We start from the raw sequence: 16,735 nt of genomic DNA, 5'->3' as shown, positions 1-16,735 counted from the left end.
TAAAAAACAAGATAAAATGAGTCTAAAAGTAGTGTTTTTAAATGACTAATCCGTTGGATTATGTAAAAAATTTTGTCATGCAATTTAAAATCATTAATAGATTACAATTTGTAGACAATATACCCAGCTGTCACAAATAAGGCCCTGATTACCCGAATAGCAACTTTCCCTTGTGGACTTAATTTTCCATCACCCTGTACCTGAGCTGATTACAAGCACACCTGATGCTCATCCCAACGTTTAATCCACATAGGCTACACACGCATTCACATCACGAATCTTGTTTTGCTGGTTCGCTATCCTGGCTGACATTTCTCAGTGGTCCCCTGTATTTCTGGATTCCCGTATTTGACCCTGGACTGTTTCTCTCAATTCTAGATTGTTTTCTGTCTGCCCCATTGCTTTGCTGTTTGTACTCTTTTTTGTCTTATTTGCTTTCTGCCATGACCCTCAGCCTGTGATTTGAGTCTGGCTTTGCATCGACTCTGATGACCCTGTCTGCTGGTGATTTACCCGGCCTGGATTGCTTTGAAACCTTTTAATAAAACTGCATATGGATCCTTATTCTGTTGACCCTTCATTACAGTGTGTGTGTGTGTGTGTCCATAACCTTTACAGCCTCTACTTTACTATATCTACTGATTTAAAAAAAATAACACTTAAATAGAGGTATGATAGAATTACTTATTGCACAACTAAAGATTTTTAAAATGAAAATAAACGTTACATTTATTATAAAGTTTAACAGATTTGCAAAATAGCAATGCTTACCTATGTTATTAACATAGTTCCAAAAAAGTTATAATAGCACTAACTAAAGCAGAGGTGGTCAAAGTTTAAAGCAACAGCTTAACTCAGCACTCTGACTCCAGACCTGTTATTCTAAACAGGAGGGCCTCAAGATTAAATTATTTCAAATTATTTCCATTTAGTTAGTTTAGTATTTAGTAGTTAGTTTAGTTAAATAATTTATAACAATAAAAATGCTAAAATAGAGTAGTAGAGTAGTAGTACTGTTGCACACTTACAACAACCTATGCACCTCTCACCTCTCTTATCTAAACGATAACACCTTAAAGGAATAATCTTAAAATAAATAAAATTAATCTGAATAAATGTATTCAAATTTATTAAAAAAAAAAAAAAAAAAAAAATATATATATATATATATATATATATATATATATATATATATATATATATATATATATATATATATATATATATACTATAGAGAAGGTTAATTTAAGATAATTTAAACTAAGACAAACGTAAGGTTTTTTAGTTCCCGCTTTATTTCAGGTTTTCGGGGATTATAATGAATTGGTCACGGTATTGCGATTAAACGAAGAATATTTGTAAATGCCAAACTCGTATGTCTTAAAAAGGCAGCATTTAAACTAAAAATGAAAGTTTGCATTGATCGTATTGCTGTTATTAACCGAACAACATAAGATAATAAACTGTATGGCAGATGGCAGACAGGCTACTGTAAACGTGACAGTGTTTTGATTGGTTATGGTGACTCTGGCGTGGGTGGACCAATAATAGTAAACAAATCCTGTGCGCGCATGCGTGGTGCGCGATAGCTGATGGAGGTTTGTCAGGAGAAGCATCTGCTGTTAGCTAAACATCTCTTCTAAGGTTGAGGGCAGTTACTGGGGTTTTGTTCGACAGGGTCAGTAAGTATTTATATATTACTTTCTTGTTGTTTTCTACATTTATGCAATTTCTATTATTTACGGTTTAAAATCATTGATAATAGTGGTAAAGTTGCTAGCTACGAAGAGCTAACGGTTACACTTTCACTACTGCAACCAACAGCTAGTTTCCTCAATTGTGCACGTTTTAAATGATATTTGTCATTTGTACTTAATACATTTTGTATACCATATCGTGCACTTTGTATTGTTTGAAACTTTTAACTTATCTGATGTTTTTATACATGATAGTGTTTACGTTTGGCCTAACTCGTTAGCTTAGCCACACGACTTTTAAAGAGACGCAGGTTTTAGCCAATCAGCATCAAACCTCTGAATACGAGGCGGGGCGTTCAAGTGGGCGTGGCGTGCATTGTGTACACGCTGTACAGGCTGCACTTGTCGAAAATAAGGTTTTATCTCACTGTCACAGCGAAACGGAAATACTTGTCAGCTACACGTGGTTTGATGTTTTTCACAGAGTTATGTGAAATAGTCTAAAGCGTCTGCAGTTTACCAATACCAGAAGTTAATGAAATGTAGCAACCCAGCATGTAAAAAAAAAAAAAGTGATGTCTGTGGTTTAAATTATATCACAGTGACTTTTCATCTGGGTGTTTATATAATATTGTTCTTAAGTCATGCCACATATTATATAGCAAGGGCTTTCAAACTGAGATCCTGGGCCTGCTAAGTTAATAGAAGGTGCTTGTAAAAATTAAGAGTTGTTATTAAAGATGTGAAAGATAATATATATGTGCAAATAAAAATGCAAGCAGTGCATTAATGAGTAGGAAAAATAATTCTAAAATATTTTATATTTGTATTTTTTATTATAATTGAGTATAATTAATTTCTTTTATGCAAGATACCATGTAGATGCTTTTTAAATTTATGATTTGTTGTTTCTTGCACTAGAATACCTCAAGTGGCATCTAAAAGATTGCAAACTCATCTGAATTAAAATTTCTATTTTTAAATGTCAAATAAGATATTTATATTCAAGAAATTTAATTATTTGCTAATTTAGTCAGTTTTATATTAGATGCACATTGAGATATTACAGTCCAGTCAATTTGTCACACAGGTGCTGAGGATTCGGACAGCCAAAATGGCGTCTGACACGCCGGTTTGTAGGGGTATAATGACCTTTTACCCCTCGATTGAAGAGTTCCAGAACTTCAGCTGCTACATTGCGTACATGGAGTCCCAAGGTGCACACAAGGCAGGCTTGGCCAAGGTTAGAGAAAAACGCTTCTCTTTACCCTTTAGGTTTATCTACTGCTGTAAAAAAAAAATGCATAAAATGCTTTTGCTTTACTGCAGATCGTTCCGCCCAAAAACTGGAAGCCTCGACGTTCATACGATGACATTGATGACCTGCTAATACCTGCACCGATTCAGCAGGTTGTGACTGGTCAGTCAGGGCTGTTCACCCAGTACAACATCCAGAAAAAAGCCATGACTGTAAAAGAGTTCCGTGAAAGCGGCCAACAGTGACAAGTAAGTCTTATTAACCTTGTTGCTCATTTTCAGTGTAAAAATGATTATACGATTATAATCTCATCTGCCCTCCTTGTAAGGTTTGCAGCCCTCGCTATGATGATTTTTGAAGAGCTTGAAAGGAAATACTGGAAAAATTTAACCTTTAACCCTCCTATCTACGGAGCTGATGTGAATGGGACCCTTTATGACCCAGTGAGTAAAAGCTTCTGAATGAGTTGTGTATGGTTTTACGTTTGGTTTGAGTACTCTCTGTTGTGAATGGAGTCATTGTTTTCCTTTTTTTCCCCATGTCTTACACAGGACATCAAAGAGTGGAATGTAGGGCACTTGAATACCATCCTTGACACTGTGGAACACGACAGTGGAATAACTATAGAGGGAGTTAACACACCCTACCTCTACTTTGGAATGTGGAAAACCACTTTTGCTTGGCACACCGAGGATATGGATCTCTATAGCATTAATTACTTACATTTCGGGGAACCAAAGTCTTGGTAAGTTTGCTTGTCAGACTTTCACTAGAATGCAGGTTAACTTTATTTTGCTAGAAAAAATCATTTGTAGATACCTGGGTATAAAACAGGTTGCTGTAATTGGCTGTCCGTATGCCAAGTGCTAAATATGTCTGGAATGATCTTGCAGGTACTGCGTGCCTCCCGAACATGGAAAAAGACTAGAGCGCTTAGCCAAAGGTGAGCAGTCTTTTGTCTTCTCAATTGTGTACAAGAAAATATTTAGCTCATTTACATGTGCTCATATATATATTGTGTCCGATTGTTTTCCTAAGGCTTTTTCCCTGGAAGTTCACAAAACTGTGAAGCGTTTCTGAGGCACAAGATGACTCTGATCTCACCCTCAATTCTAAAGAAGTATGGCATTCCTTTTGAAAAGGTATGCTGTGAGTGCATTTTGCCACACTGATGACTTGATGTTTGTCTTTAGTACTTGTCTTTCACACTAGACGAGTAATCAGACACAGACACTGTGAAAGCAGCATAGTATATGCATATTATGTGTGGATCGGAGTATGCTACCTAACACAAATCAAAGCACGTGGCATACAGTTGTCAGAAGAGAACACCTAGAAAAGGTGGCACAATAGAAAATTCTTATCTGTATTTGCAGTACATAAGTCGAGTGTCGTCTGCACTCACGAACACTGCCATTGTAAAAGTACAAAAGCTCTTTGCTGCTTCCATTCTGCTTATGCATCCATTATAAAGCTTCCTAAAGTTTCCTAAATGTACATTTGTTTGTAACTCAATGTAAGAAAGTTGTGCGACATTGATGTCGGTTCATGCTTTGCAGATCACTCAGGAGGCTGGAGAGTTCATGATAACATTTCCATACGGCTATCATGCTGGATTTAACCATGGTTTCAACTGTGCTGAATCTACCAACTTTGCCACAAGAAGATGGATTGATTATGGAAAGCAAGCCATACTGGTAAAAATAAATAATTAACCATTCAAAACGTAGGGTCACGCAGTCATTCAGAAATCTTTCTAATATGTTGACTAAAAGCTAACGGGGATCAGGAAAAATGTAATTAAAACTTTTCACAATATGTATTATCTTTGTCAATGGCATGAAATGCCTATACACTACACAGTGCGTCAATGGTGTTTTTCTTCCCCTTAGTGTTCTTGTAGAAAAGACATGGTGAAGATATCCATGGACGTGTTTGTAAGGAAATTTCAGCCTGAACGGTACGAGCTGTGGTTGGCGGGGAAGGACAATGCTCCCATTGACCACTCCAAGCCTACGCCTGAAGCAGCTGAGTTTTTAGGTGGAGAGGCTGGGAAAAGTGGTGCTCAAGAACTCTGCTTCGAGAACCAAAGTATTGAAGGACAAAAAAAGAGGTGATTAACACTCACTAAATGAACTACTTGTATGTGAATATAAATCATTTTCTATTTTCTAATTTAAATGTTGCTCTTTCCAATTAAATTAGCTTGGCTAAGCAAAGGATAGGAACCAAAAGGCACAGAGTATGTCTGGATTTACCAGAGGAAGTTCTTCCAAAGAGTGAAACAAACGATGGGGAGGCTGAATATGGGAAGAAGAGCCGCTTGACTGCATACACAGAACAATGCAGAGAGTATCCAGGTGCGTCATGTCGTAATGGCATAAATCAAGAAAAAAAGGTTTTCAGTGACAGTCGCAAGAAGATTTTTTTTTTTTTTTTCAGAAGTGACAAATTAAGTCAGCTTTAAGTGATAGCATATTTATATGAAATTTAATGAAAGCCAAATCTATTTTTTAGAACTGAAAGATGAAGATGACCTGCTGATGGGTTCAACCAGTGTAAAGATGCTTCCAGGTTCCAGAAGCACTGCATCCGGGGAGCATATTAGAGACACAGGTTTAAGTGCCGCAAGCCCGTCTTCAGATTGTACACAGTCCTTCCCAAAGCGTCACCTCTCTATAGCATCTGTCCCTACTGTTCCTCACTGCCTGTCAGCTGTGCCACGGATTTCCACCAAACCAGGGGTGGCAAGCCTTCTCTTTCATCGTACCCTGAGCCCTTCAGATGCCCTGCAGGTCCACAGCTATGCAGCCAGATCAGTGATCCATAAACCTCAACAACTCAGTCCAGAGAATCCCAGAGAAGACCTCAGTGAGCCAGACATCAGTCCAGATGTGAGGCCAAATATGCCACAGCCAGACACAGAGGTTTGCACATATGTTGACTCGTGCGTTGATATTACATAGGGTCAATTAAAATGATTTTATAGTACTACAACATATAAAAAATCAAGGACAACTAAATACTGTGCAATTAAAATGGCAGTTTATTGGAATTATATAACATTAAAATAGAATTCTGAACATGAAAATCAACCGCTATAAATTAAGTGAATTTAGTCATCACAACATTATAATCTACAGTATGAAAATAGTTATATTTGCTAAAGACATTTAACAGTGTTGTTGAATTTAATCTAAACAATAAACTATTGTTTTAAAGTTTTTTGTAAGTTTGATGCCATCAAGTGTTGTTGTTTTGTTTTTTTACATTTAAAAAAATGTTAAAATTAATTATAAATGCTGTTTTGAACTCTCTCTTCTTCTTTTAAACACCCCAGCAACATGAATTGAAGTGAAATTAACTCCTCTCTTGCTTTTTTCAGCTTGAAATCGAGGGAGAGAAAGAGAATAAGAGCATGAAGAGGAAACTGCAGCCACTCAGTAAATTGCCGCGCTTGCATCCCCTGCTCAGAGAGAGCTCCAGTGATGACGGTTAGGATCTGCTTCACATCGTTCTTTGATTGTCACATCACTGTTTGTTCTCTTTCTAATTAGCTCCTTCATTCCGCAGAGATTCAAGAGCCAGCAGCTGAGCCAGAGGAGACAGATCCCTGGGCCAGGCTCCTGGCTCCCATGTGGCAAAGCAAGCCACGCGACTTCAGAGTTGAGAAGGATTTTAACTTCCGCATGGGCCAGCAACCTCCATACTGTGCAGTGTGTTCTCTCTTTCACATGTACACAGAGGTAACGCATGCTATGACTGTCACAAAAATCTCTTATTGCTTTTTTTTGTTTGAGTCAGCAAATGCAGCAACTTTAACATTAACTGTTGATACTGCAGGTGGCTCAGATATTACTACCTGAAGTATGACTAGATATGAAAACAAGTGGTAGTAGTATACTGGATACAGTCAGAAGTAATTATCCTTGTGTTTCTGAGCTGATCATTGGAAAATGATTTATGGAACCACTCTGTTTCTCTCATACAGAGTGATGTAATCAGCCTGAGCCAGAGCAGTTCTGCAGCTGAAAGAGACAAACGGAGGACCAAGCCCTGATTCCAGAGATGTGCTTCACCAGCAGCTCTGAAGGACACCTGTCCACCCCGAACGTGGAGGAAGATGGCACTAGCCAACTCGTCAGCTGCTCTGTGTGTAGCGTGCGCGTACATGCAAGTAAGCCGTTTTCACTCTCTGTCGTCACTGAAATATCTGCACTATATTTGTCAACTTTTTATTATTATTATTATTATTCTATTGAAAAAATTAAAAATCCCCATATTTTAACCATACATAATAAGTAGAGTTTGTGCACTATAGTTGTTTAAGACTTTGAAATGAACGTGGTAAGAATGTAGAAAAAAGGTAACATTTATGTGAAGTCTCAAAAAATAAAAATTTGGGGTACTATTTAAAGTTAAAAAACATAACTGAATCTGTTTACTTTCTCAATACATGTTCTTTGGTTGTTCGCTATTATATTTCCCCCCTCATTTATTTGAAAGCATTAAACGTTTATGTCTAATGTCATCATTAAACAGTGTATGAAGATAAATCACGGTAACCAGTTAGATCATATAAAAATATTCACTCCCCTTATAGATTGGTATAAATGATATGCTAGTTTTAATGTTCCAGAAGAAATATTCATGTAATTTGTCTGCTTTCCATATCGTTTTGAAAATGTAATAATGTAAATTTGATGAATTGTGAATGTTTTGTGTACAGGTTGTTACGGTGTGTCTCAGGATGCTAATCTGGATGAGTGGAGATGTTCCCGCTGTGAAGATAACGCCATTACTCAGGTCAGTTGGATCAGATGGGGTTTTTTTTTTTATTTTTTTACCAAAACCACTGCTATGCATTTTTCTAGCTGCTAGGGGGCACTATTATGTCTGACCGTCATGCACGACAAGGTTTTTTTTCCAGTTGAACCTACTTTCACTCATGTTTATTATTCCCATCGGTGTTACGTGTTTGTGTCTTTCCCTCAGGACTGCTGTTTATGCTCTCTGAGAGGAGGAGCTCTGCAGAAAGCCAACAATGACAAGTAGGTTACCAAGGGCCTCTCGGTGGAGCCCCTTACAGTGAACAGCTATTTTAAATTATACACACATTCCTTTGAGCTTAATGAGTTTTGTTAGTCTCTCTCAGCTGCTGACAGCTCTTCATGTTAAGGGTTATACCTGAGGCTCCGATGAAACCTGTTTAGGCTGAAAACGTGGTTTTGTTGCAGGTGGGTTCATGTATTGTGTGCCGTAGCAGTGCTGGAGGCCCGCTTCTTGAACATTGCGGAGCGCAGTCCCGTCGATCTCAGTAGTATCCCGCTTCAGAGATTTAAGTTGGTAAGTTAATGCTTTGCACAGAAGAGTGAAATGCCAATCTAAATGTAGCGCTGACTGAAATACAGAGGAAAGTAAATTTATAATTGGCCAGAGCAGTGAGGTTCTTCATTTAGAGTATCTGCATCAGTTGTGAACTTACAACTTCACACCAAATATTATTAATAAGATTTTATAAATATAATTTTATTCAGCAAAGAGACATTTGCATATTTCCATATTAATGTTACAAAAATATTTAGAAATAAATGCTTTTCTGTTGAACTTTCCATTCATTAAAGAATCTTCAAGAAAAGTAAGTTTCAGAAATTATTAAGCAGCACAGCATGTGCAAGAAGACAGACAGACGGCTATTTGTTACTGTAAAAAAAAATCACAATATATTTTTTACTGCATTTTTTAACTAATTATTAAGTTATGCTTGGTGAGCATGATGTACTTTTTTTCTGAAAAAAAAAAGATTTTAATATAACCTCAAACATTTGAGTAACGGATGTGCATTCAATACCGCAAAAGATGGCAGTGCTGCATTTTATCAGGTTATTTTTTGGAAAACTACCTCATTGTAAAAGTTTTGCTATTCTGAGAATAGACATTTTCATATTACTGAAAAAGTACAATAGGTTGGTTTTTGGTCATGTCATTTTTTCATTAAACCTTTAAAGAATCTTTTAGACATTACTAACAAAGTGTTTCTTTTTAGAAATGCCAGTTTTGCCGTAAGTGGGTGAAGAAGAGCACGGGTTGCTGCGTGCAGTGCTCACATGGCCGCTGTTCCACTTCCTTTCATCCGACCTGTGCACAGGCAGCTGGAGTTCAAATGCATCCGGACGATTGGCCATTTGTGGTCTACTTTACCTGCTGGAGACATAAGGGTGGCATCCAAATAGAGGTATAGACAAAACACAGGATTAAGTCTAGATATGGAAGCTAAACAATGGAAATGCTAATAGAAGCAAATTCATTGTTTTTGTTAAATACAATAAGTGCATGAGAACAGGTTATCCTTCCTTTCCTGGTATTCAACCTCTGCTCTGCACTGGTGGGGGGGGGCGTGCTAATGGCAAATACTAAAATGCAACTGTAATTTTTTTTTTTTTTTTTTTAAGGAAAAGAAATGTGTTGTTGACATTAAACATCTCATGTTTTAATGAAAACTGTGCCTGCCAAAATACAAAGGACATGCTATAATTTACTGCAGACCCTCAGATTTCACACAAAGGCCGAAATGTCTGAACCAAAAGTTCTGTCATAATTTACAACCAGGCTATTTTGGGTCACCATTGACATCCACAGTATTTTTTTTTGCCAGTGGTGATAGCTGGGTTACAAACTTTCAAAATATCTTCTTGTGTGTTCGGTAGAACAAAGAAATTCATACAGATTTGGAACTACTCGACGGTGAATGACAGTATTTTCATTTTTGGGTGAATGATTCATTTACGTGTGATCCAATATTGAGTCAGAAGCGTGCAGTTGAGTCTGGAGATAGTTTGGTCCTTGAAGGGACCTTTTGTTGCACCCTTCATAGCCAGGGAAATGAAGGATGCTTTGAAAGGAATGGCCTTCAACGCCTTACTGTAACACATTTGGCCTTCGAAGGATACACCTTTTGAATTAGGACACAGCTTGTGTGTCAAGATCAGTAAATCAAATATCGGAGAGTTTGTCCTTTTTATAACAAGACAAAGTTAGTTCAAGTTGTAAAATGACTTACTCCTCAAGAACATAATAATATATAAAAAAATGAATTGTGTGTTTATGTAAATTGACATATAGTCTTTTATTGTTTTTTTTTTCAAAAAGCTTATGAAACGGTCTGACACAAGTAGTGGAACCACTTTTAAAAAAAAAAGAAAGAAAAGTAAATTACTGTAACTCTGTCTGGGTGGGTTATCGGGTTGTAATTCTGTTCTTTAAACCAGTATGTATTTACTGTCTGCTTCCACCAACACCTGTTATTATTATTTTGTTGTGCAAGTTGGAGACTACTGTATGTAATGTCATAAACATAAGCCTACCTTGGTTGTTAACAATGCAGAAGATGCGTGTTGTCTGAAAAGTCTAATATCTGATGTTATCTTTAGCAACGCAACAAGGCATCTATGCGGGAGTTGGAGAATGGACAGAGAGTAATCTGCAAGCACAGAAATGGCAGATACTACCATTGTGAGGTGGTTGAGCTGACAAAGGCCACCTTTTATGAAGTTATCTTTGATGATGGCTCATTCAGTGACAACTTGTTCCCTGAGGATATAGTGGTACGTAAGGAGTTACACAGCTCAAAACTATGTTCGATGGTTAAAAGCAGTGTACTAAAGCCCTGCTGGTGTTTATCTTTTAGAACAGAGATTGCAGAAGCTCGGTCCACCGTCAGAGGAGATGTAGTTCAAGTGCGCTGGACGGATGGCCTGATCTATGGAGCCAAATTTGTGTCTGACCATATCATCCCAATGTACCAGGTCAGAGGATAGCAAACACACTTGTGTACACTATTTGGGTTAGAGATCAGATTGAGACACTGTAATGTAGATGCGTCACAGTATGATGACCGTTTGCGGTGGATTCTGAGAATCATTGTCATTTAGGATAGACGCGACAGACAACTAATCATTACTGTGTCATGTTAAGGTTTAATGTAACATTCAATACCATACATATTCACATAATAAAGTACAGTCGTGATGGTCTTTTACGTGACATTGCAGGCCTTCATTGTTGCTGCTTTTGTTGCTCTTTTTTTGCTGTGAGGTCACACAATAAGCTTAAATTTCAGCAGTAGGCCCCATCGCTGTAACCCACAGGCTTTTACAAAACGGCAACATGATATACACCAGAGAGCAAATAATAATATATTTTTGCTACATTTAATAATAATAATTATAATGGTTCATACTCTACTGTATGAATAAATTATATACTGACAAATGTAAAATATTTGTCTGTAAGATTTTATTGGAAAGAAATTAATGCTTGACAGTGACACGAAATATTTTTATATATTATATATTGGAAAGAAATTAATGCTTGACAGTGACACAAAATAATATATATATATATATATATATATATATATATATATATATATATATATATATATATATATATATTATATATATATATTATATATATGTATATTTTTTAAAAACTTCAATCAAAGATTCTTTTAAAAAGTAGAAAATAATAATAAAAATAAAGAAATGTTTCTTTAGCAAAAAATAATCATATTATAATTATTTCTGAAGGATCATGTGACATTAAAGACTAGTGTAACGGTTGCTGAAGATTCAGCTTTGCACCACAGGAATATTAAATATTTTCTCTGAATGTGATTACTTTTTTTTTTTGTAAATGTACAGACATTTCAAATATTCAGTTTGAACTTTTCATGAGGTACAGAGTTTAAATTTAATAGGAAAAAATATATAGTTATATTATCAAACTACAACATAATATAACAAAACTGAAGAAAGGGAAAAAAAAGGGTCTGAATACATTCTGAATGCACTGTATCTCTTCACATTTTAGCATTGTGTCTGTTACTTACTGTTACGTAATTACCCAACTAAGTGAGATTTTCTGGCAGACATTATGACTGTGCATTGTTGATGAAAGACAAAGTGAATACAAATTAGTTTTACAGTCACACTCGAAAATAAAAGTGTTCTTGAAGGTACCTGAAGGCCAAACTGAACTGTAGACCAAAGCCATTTATATACCTTTTCACTGTGTCTTTATTTTTCAGCCTGCCTGAGCAGAGATAATACATTAAATACATGTAATTCCATTTTAATATTAAAATGACCCTGAATTATTTTCCAGGTGGAATTTGAAGATGACTCTCAGCTTACTGTAAAGAGGGAAGACGTGTACAGTTTGGACGAAGAGCTGCCCAAACGTGTCAAAGCCCGTTTGGTGAGTGATTTCCTGCCAGTGCTGCTTCGTTAAATGATAACATGAAGAAACTTTATCAAAGCTACTTTCCTTCATCTGTCTTACCACTTGTCCCACTGAACAGCAAGTGGCTTAACAGACATTAAATGCCCTAAATCTATTTCTATCCCTAGTCTGTGGCGTCGGATATGCGCTTCAAAGGAGTGTTTGTGGAGAAGGAGGTGAAAGAAGACTCGAAAAGGCAGCGTGTGATCAACTCCGCTATAGAGAGGACTACATCGAACCCGTCATATACAGAGCCATCATGGAGTAACTTACTCCACACAGACTTGGTCTTCAACAAACAGATCAATTCGCCAGCTCTGACAACAACATAAACAGCCTGGACTAGATGGTCTCTATGTTTAAAGTGGACAAACGTCATCACTTGATCAGACAACCGCAAATACAGTACAGAGCCTTTTCTGGGGGTTTTTTTCAGGTTTTTTTTATACCCAAGATAAAATTTAGACCTTCAGGCTAAGTGTGAATTCTCATTGAAGTTATTTTACTGTGAATGGCCTTCAGCCGGCACAGATAAGAGTCTCAGAGATTGAATACTAGGAATGTCTTGTGTAAGAGTGTTTGTTTGTTCGGACAGCACACACCGGCTCAGGCTCAGCGGGGGCGTTGAACTGCTCTCGGACTCCTACTGTCTTCAATCAGGTGACGGTAATGTTTCAACTGTTATTTTTAATCACCTCCCTGCAGACCCACCGGCTGATCGCCCATGAACAGACCTTTATCCCGTCAGACAAATCTTTAGTCAGCGTGGATGCGTTATCCCGCTGACCTTTTTTTATTGGTCTTAAAGTGCTTGGCAATATTTGAATCTCATGGATGAACCTAGTCTTTATTAGTACGAGCAGCTCTCATGTGTGATCTACTGTAAACATGGGACATTATAGAAGAACTAGCTTTATACTCTTACATTTAGGTGGATACAGCAGCTTTGGATTTTGTTTTATTTAAATTATTTTTTTTGTTGACGTGAAAGGAATGCCAGTTTCTTTATTGCATATTAGTTCCGGGTTAACTTTGTTTGTAAAAAGATGTATTTATATGTGTTAAAGCCAGATTTTTCTCTACTTTTTCTACTCTTAGTTGCATTACTATGCCAACACAGGTAAGAGTGACTTGTCATGGTCGAACTGGTGCACTTATCCACATTTTTTCCCCCCTCTTCAGTTGTGAGTTTCATAGTACTTAAGGCAGGGAAGGCAACATTTTGAAGCACTCCATTTAGAGAGTGCCAAAGAAATGCCTCATTTAAATAACCTACATTATTTAAAAAAAAATTGTTTTGTGGAGATTTCCTTTAGCTGTATAGCATTACAGATGTTTGTCTTCAGTTGTTTTGTGCGGTAGACATTACACTCCTTTGAATTGGAATAGAGATCCATTGTTAATTTAAGGCTAAACACTTTATTTTTAAATTAAAAGCTATGTCTCCTACCCCCCTTGAACATTTGTCGTTTGTTTCATTTTAAACTGCATACACAGCCAAAGTCAAAATGAATAGTGCTGCAAGAATTATTTTTGTCAGGGGAAAACCCAGAAATAAGCTGGCATTTTAACACTTACTCATCTAGATATCTATCTATCTGTATAGATATATCCACAACCACTGTGGTTAAATTTAACCATTTAAATAGTGATGCATGGTTATATATACATACAGTCATGTGAAAAATTAGGACACCCTTTGAAAGCATGTGGTTTTATTGTAACATTTTTAATAAATGGTTATTTCATCTCAGTTTCAACAATACAGAGAGATTAAAGTAATCAAACTAAATAAACTGAAGAAAAGTCTTTTCAAGATCTTCTGTACATGTCATTCTACAAAAATGCCTATTCTAACTGAGGAAAAGATAGGACACCCTTGCCCCTAATAGCGAGAGTGTTACCTCCTTTGGCTGAAATAACGGCAGTGAGACGGTTCTTGTAGCCATCTACCAGTCTCCGACATCGGTCTGAGGAAATTTTACCCCACTCCTCAATGCAGAACTTTTTCAGCTGTGAGATGTTTGAGGGTTTCTTGCACAGACAGCCCTTTTCAAGTCACCCCACAGCATCTCAATGGGATTCAAATCTGGACTTTGACTTGGCCATTCCAGGACTCTCCATTTCTTCTTTTTCAGCCAATCTTTGGTTGATTTACTAGTATGTTTTGGGTCATTGTCATGTTGCATGGTCCAGTTCCGCTTCAGCTTTAATTTTCTAACTGATGGTCTCACATGTTCTTCAAGCACCTTCTGATACACAGTAGAATTCATGGGGGATTCTATGATGGTGAGCTGACCAGGTCCTGCTGCAGCAAAGCAGCCCCAAACCATGACACTTCCACCTCCATGCTTCACAGTTGGTATGAGGTTCTTTTCTTGGAATGCTGTGTTTGGTTTACGCCAAACATGTCCTCTGCTCTTGTGTCCAAATAATTCAATTTTGGACTCATCTGTCCAAAGAACATTATTCCAGAAGTCCTGGTCTTTGTCAACTTTATCTCTGGCAAATGTCAGTCTGGCCTTGATGTTTCTGTTGGAAAGCAAAGGTTTCCTCCTTGCACACCTCCCATGCAAGTTAAACTTGTACAGTCTCTTTCTGATTGTAGAGGCATGTACTTCTACATCAACAGTAACCAGAGCCTGCTGTAGTTCTCGAGATGACACTTTAGGGTTTTGGAGACCTCTTTTAGCATCTTGCGGTCTGCTCTTGGGGTGAACTTGCTGGGGCGACCAGTCCTGGGCATGTTGGCAGTTGTTTTGAAAGCCCTCCACTTGTAGACTATCTTCCGGACAGTGGAATGGCTGATTTCAAAATCTTTTGAGATCTTTTTAAATCCCTTCCCAGACTCATAGGCTGCTACAATCTTTTTTCTGAAGTCCTCTGACAACTCTTTTGCTCTCACCATGGTGCTCACTCTTACTTCAACAGTCAGGAGCACACCAAACTAAATGTCTGAGGTTTAAATAGGGCAAGCCTCATTCAACATGCAGAGTAACGATCTACTAATTATGTGCACCTGGTGTGATGTACCTGTGTGAGATCTGAGCCAATTTAAGAGGGAATACATGTGAGGGTGTCCTATCTTTTTCCTCAGTTAGAATAGGCATTTTTGTAGAATGACATGTACAGAAGATCTTGAAAAGACTTTTCTTCAGTTTTCATTGTTTAGTTTGATTACTTTAATCTCTCTGTATTGTTGAAACTGAGATGAAATAACCATTTATTCAAAATGTTACAATAAAACCACATGCTTTCAAAGGGTGTCCTAATTTTTTCACATGATATATATATATATATATATATATATATATATATATATATATAACCATGCATCACTGTGGTTAAATGGTTAAAACAAAAAAATCTAAGAACTTGAAGTAAAATGGGGTTCTTGATGGGTAGGATTAGGGATGTGGCGTATCGTATGTTTTAGTTTATGCATTTGCACTCATAACGTTAAAATGTTTTGAAATATTAACTCAAAATACACTTAGAATCTGCCACCTGCTGTCAACCAGTTCTTTTTATTTATTTATATAGCGTGAAATCCGCAAGGAAATCATCCTTCACCAAGTGTTTTTGTGTTACCAGGCTCCGAGAACAAGAAAAGCTGTTCCCAGGAAGCTTGTGAGAGTGTGAAGGAGCTAATGAGGTGAATGTGTTATTCCGGGGCAGCTCTTCTACTTGACTAGTCTTGGAATATTCTTGGGAGTGATTCCTGAGGGACGGGTGACAGTTACCAGGTTATGCCAATTATGTTGGATAATTATGCAAAGTAATAATAGAATTCGTGACTGGGTCAAGTTCACATGCTCGTAGTCCTGTCAAGAAGCTGACTTTTATTCTCTTGTTTCTCTGCATTATTTACATTTGTGTGAATAATCCAACTACAGCGCAAGCGGAGATTTTTACATCTGAAGGGTGTTAAAGCCACATCCTGCTTATGGTGATTATCTTGTGGTGCACACGGTTATTTATTTTTTTCTATTTCAAGTAGTAAAATTACAATATAAATTTTACTAACATCTATCACTATCATCCATGTCTTCAGCTCTTCACACTGTAGCTTTGATTAGCTTTTTAAAGCAGAATGGATTCTGATTGGCTCATCAGCTGGAGAGGGAAAAAAAAAAAGTTCTGCGGTATCTTTTCTATTTGCCTTTATTGTTGGGTTTGTGAGGCGTATGTAGATTTATTTAAAATGATCTTTATCGCTGTACTTGCTGTGCTTGGGCCTAGCACCATAAAACTGAAATAATAAGTCTCAGAAGAATTTATTTTCCAGCTGATGAGCAAAAGAAACATTGACTGCCAGTCTATCCTGCTTTAAAGAGCTCAATCATTTAAAACATCAGACAATAAACAGAATGTTATCATACGTTGGTTGTGGAATGTCGCTCATTTCATATTTGATGCTTGACACGAGGGCAACAAAGAGCAATATTGTATCATATTTACCCTGATTCTTACGTAAGCATTACTTAAGCATTTGCTT

The 16,735-nt window shown here is 37.0% G+C and overlaps 1 pseudogene; it reads left to right on the top strand.

Moving 5' to 3' along the window:
- Positions 1 to 1,573: 1,573 nt before the first annotated feature.
- Positions 1,574 to 13,697, top strand: LOC122324237 (annotated as a pseudogene).
- The last annotated feature ends 3,038 nt before the right edge of the window (positions 13,698 to 16,735 follow it).

Source organism: Puntigrus tetrazona, chromosome 2, assembly GCF_018831695.1.
Source record: "Puntigrus tetrazona isolate hp1 chromosome 2, ASM1883169v1, whole genome shotgun sequence".
NCBI lineage: Eukaryota > Metazoa > Chordata > Actinopteri > Cypriniformes > Cyprinidae > Puntigrus > Puntigrus tetrazona.
Note: the sequence above shows the minus strand (reverse complement) of the source record. Positions and strands in the feature narration are given on the sequence as shown.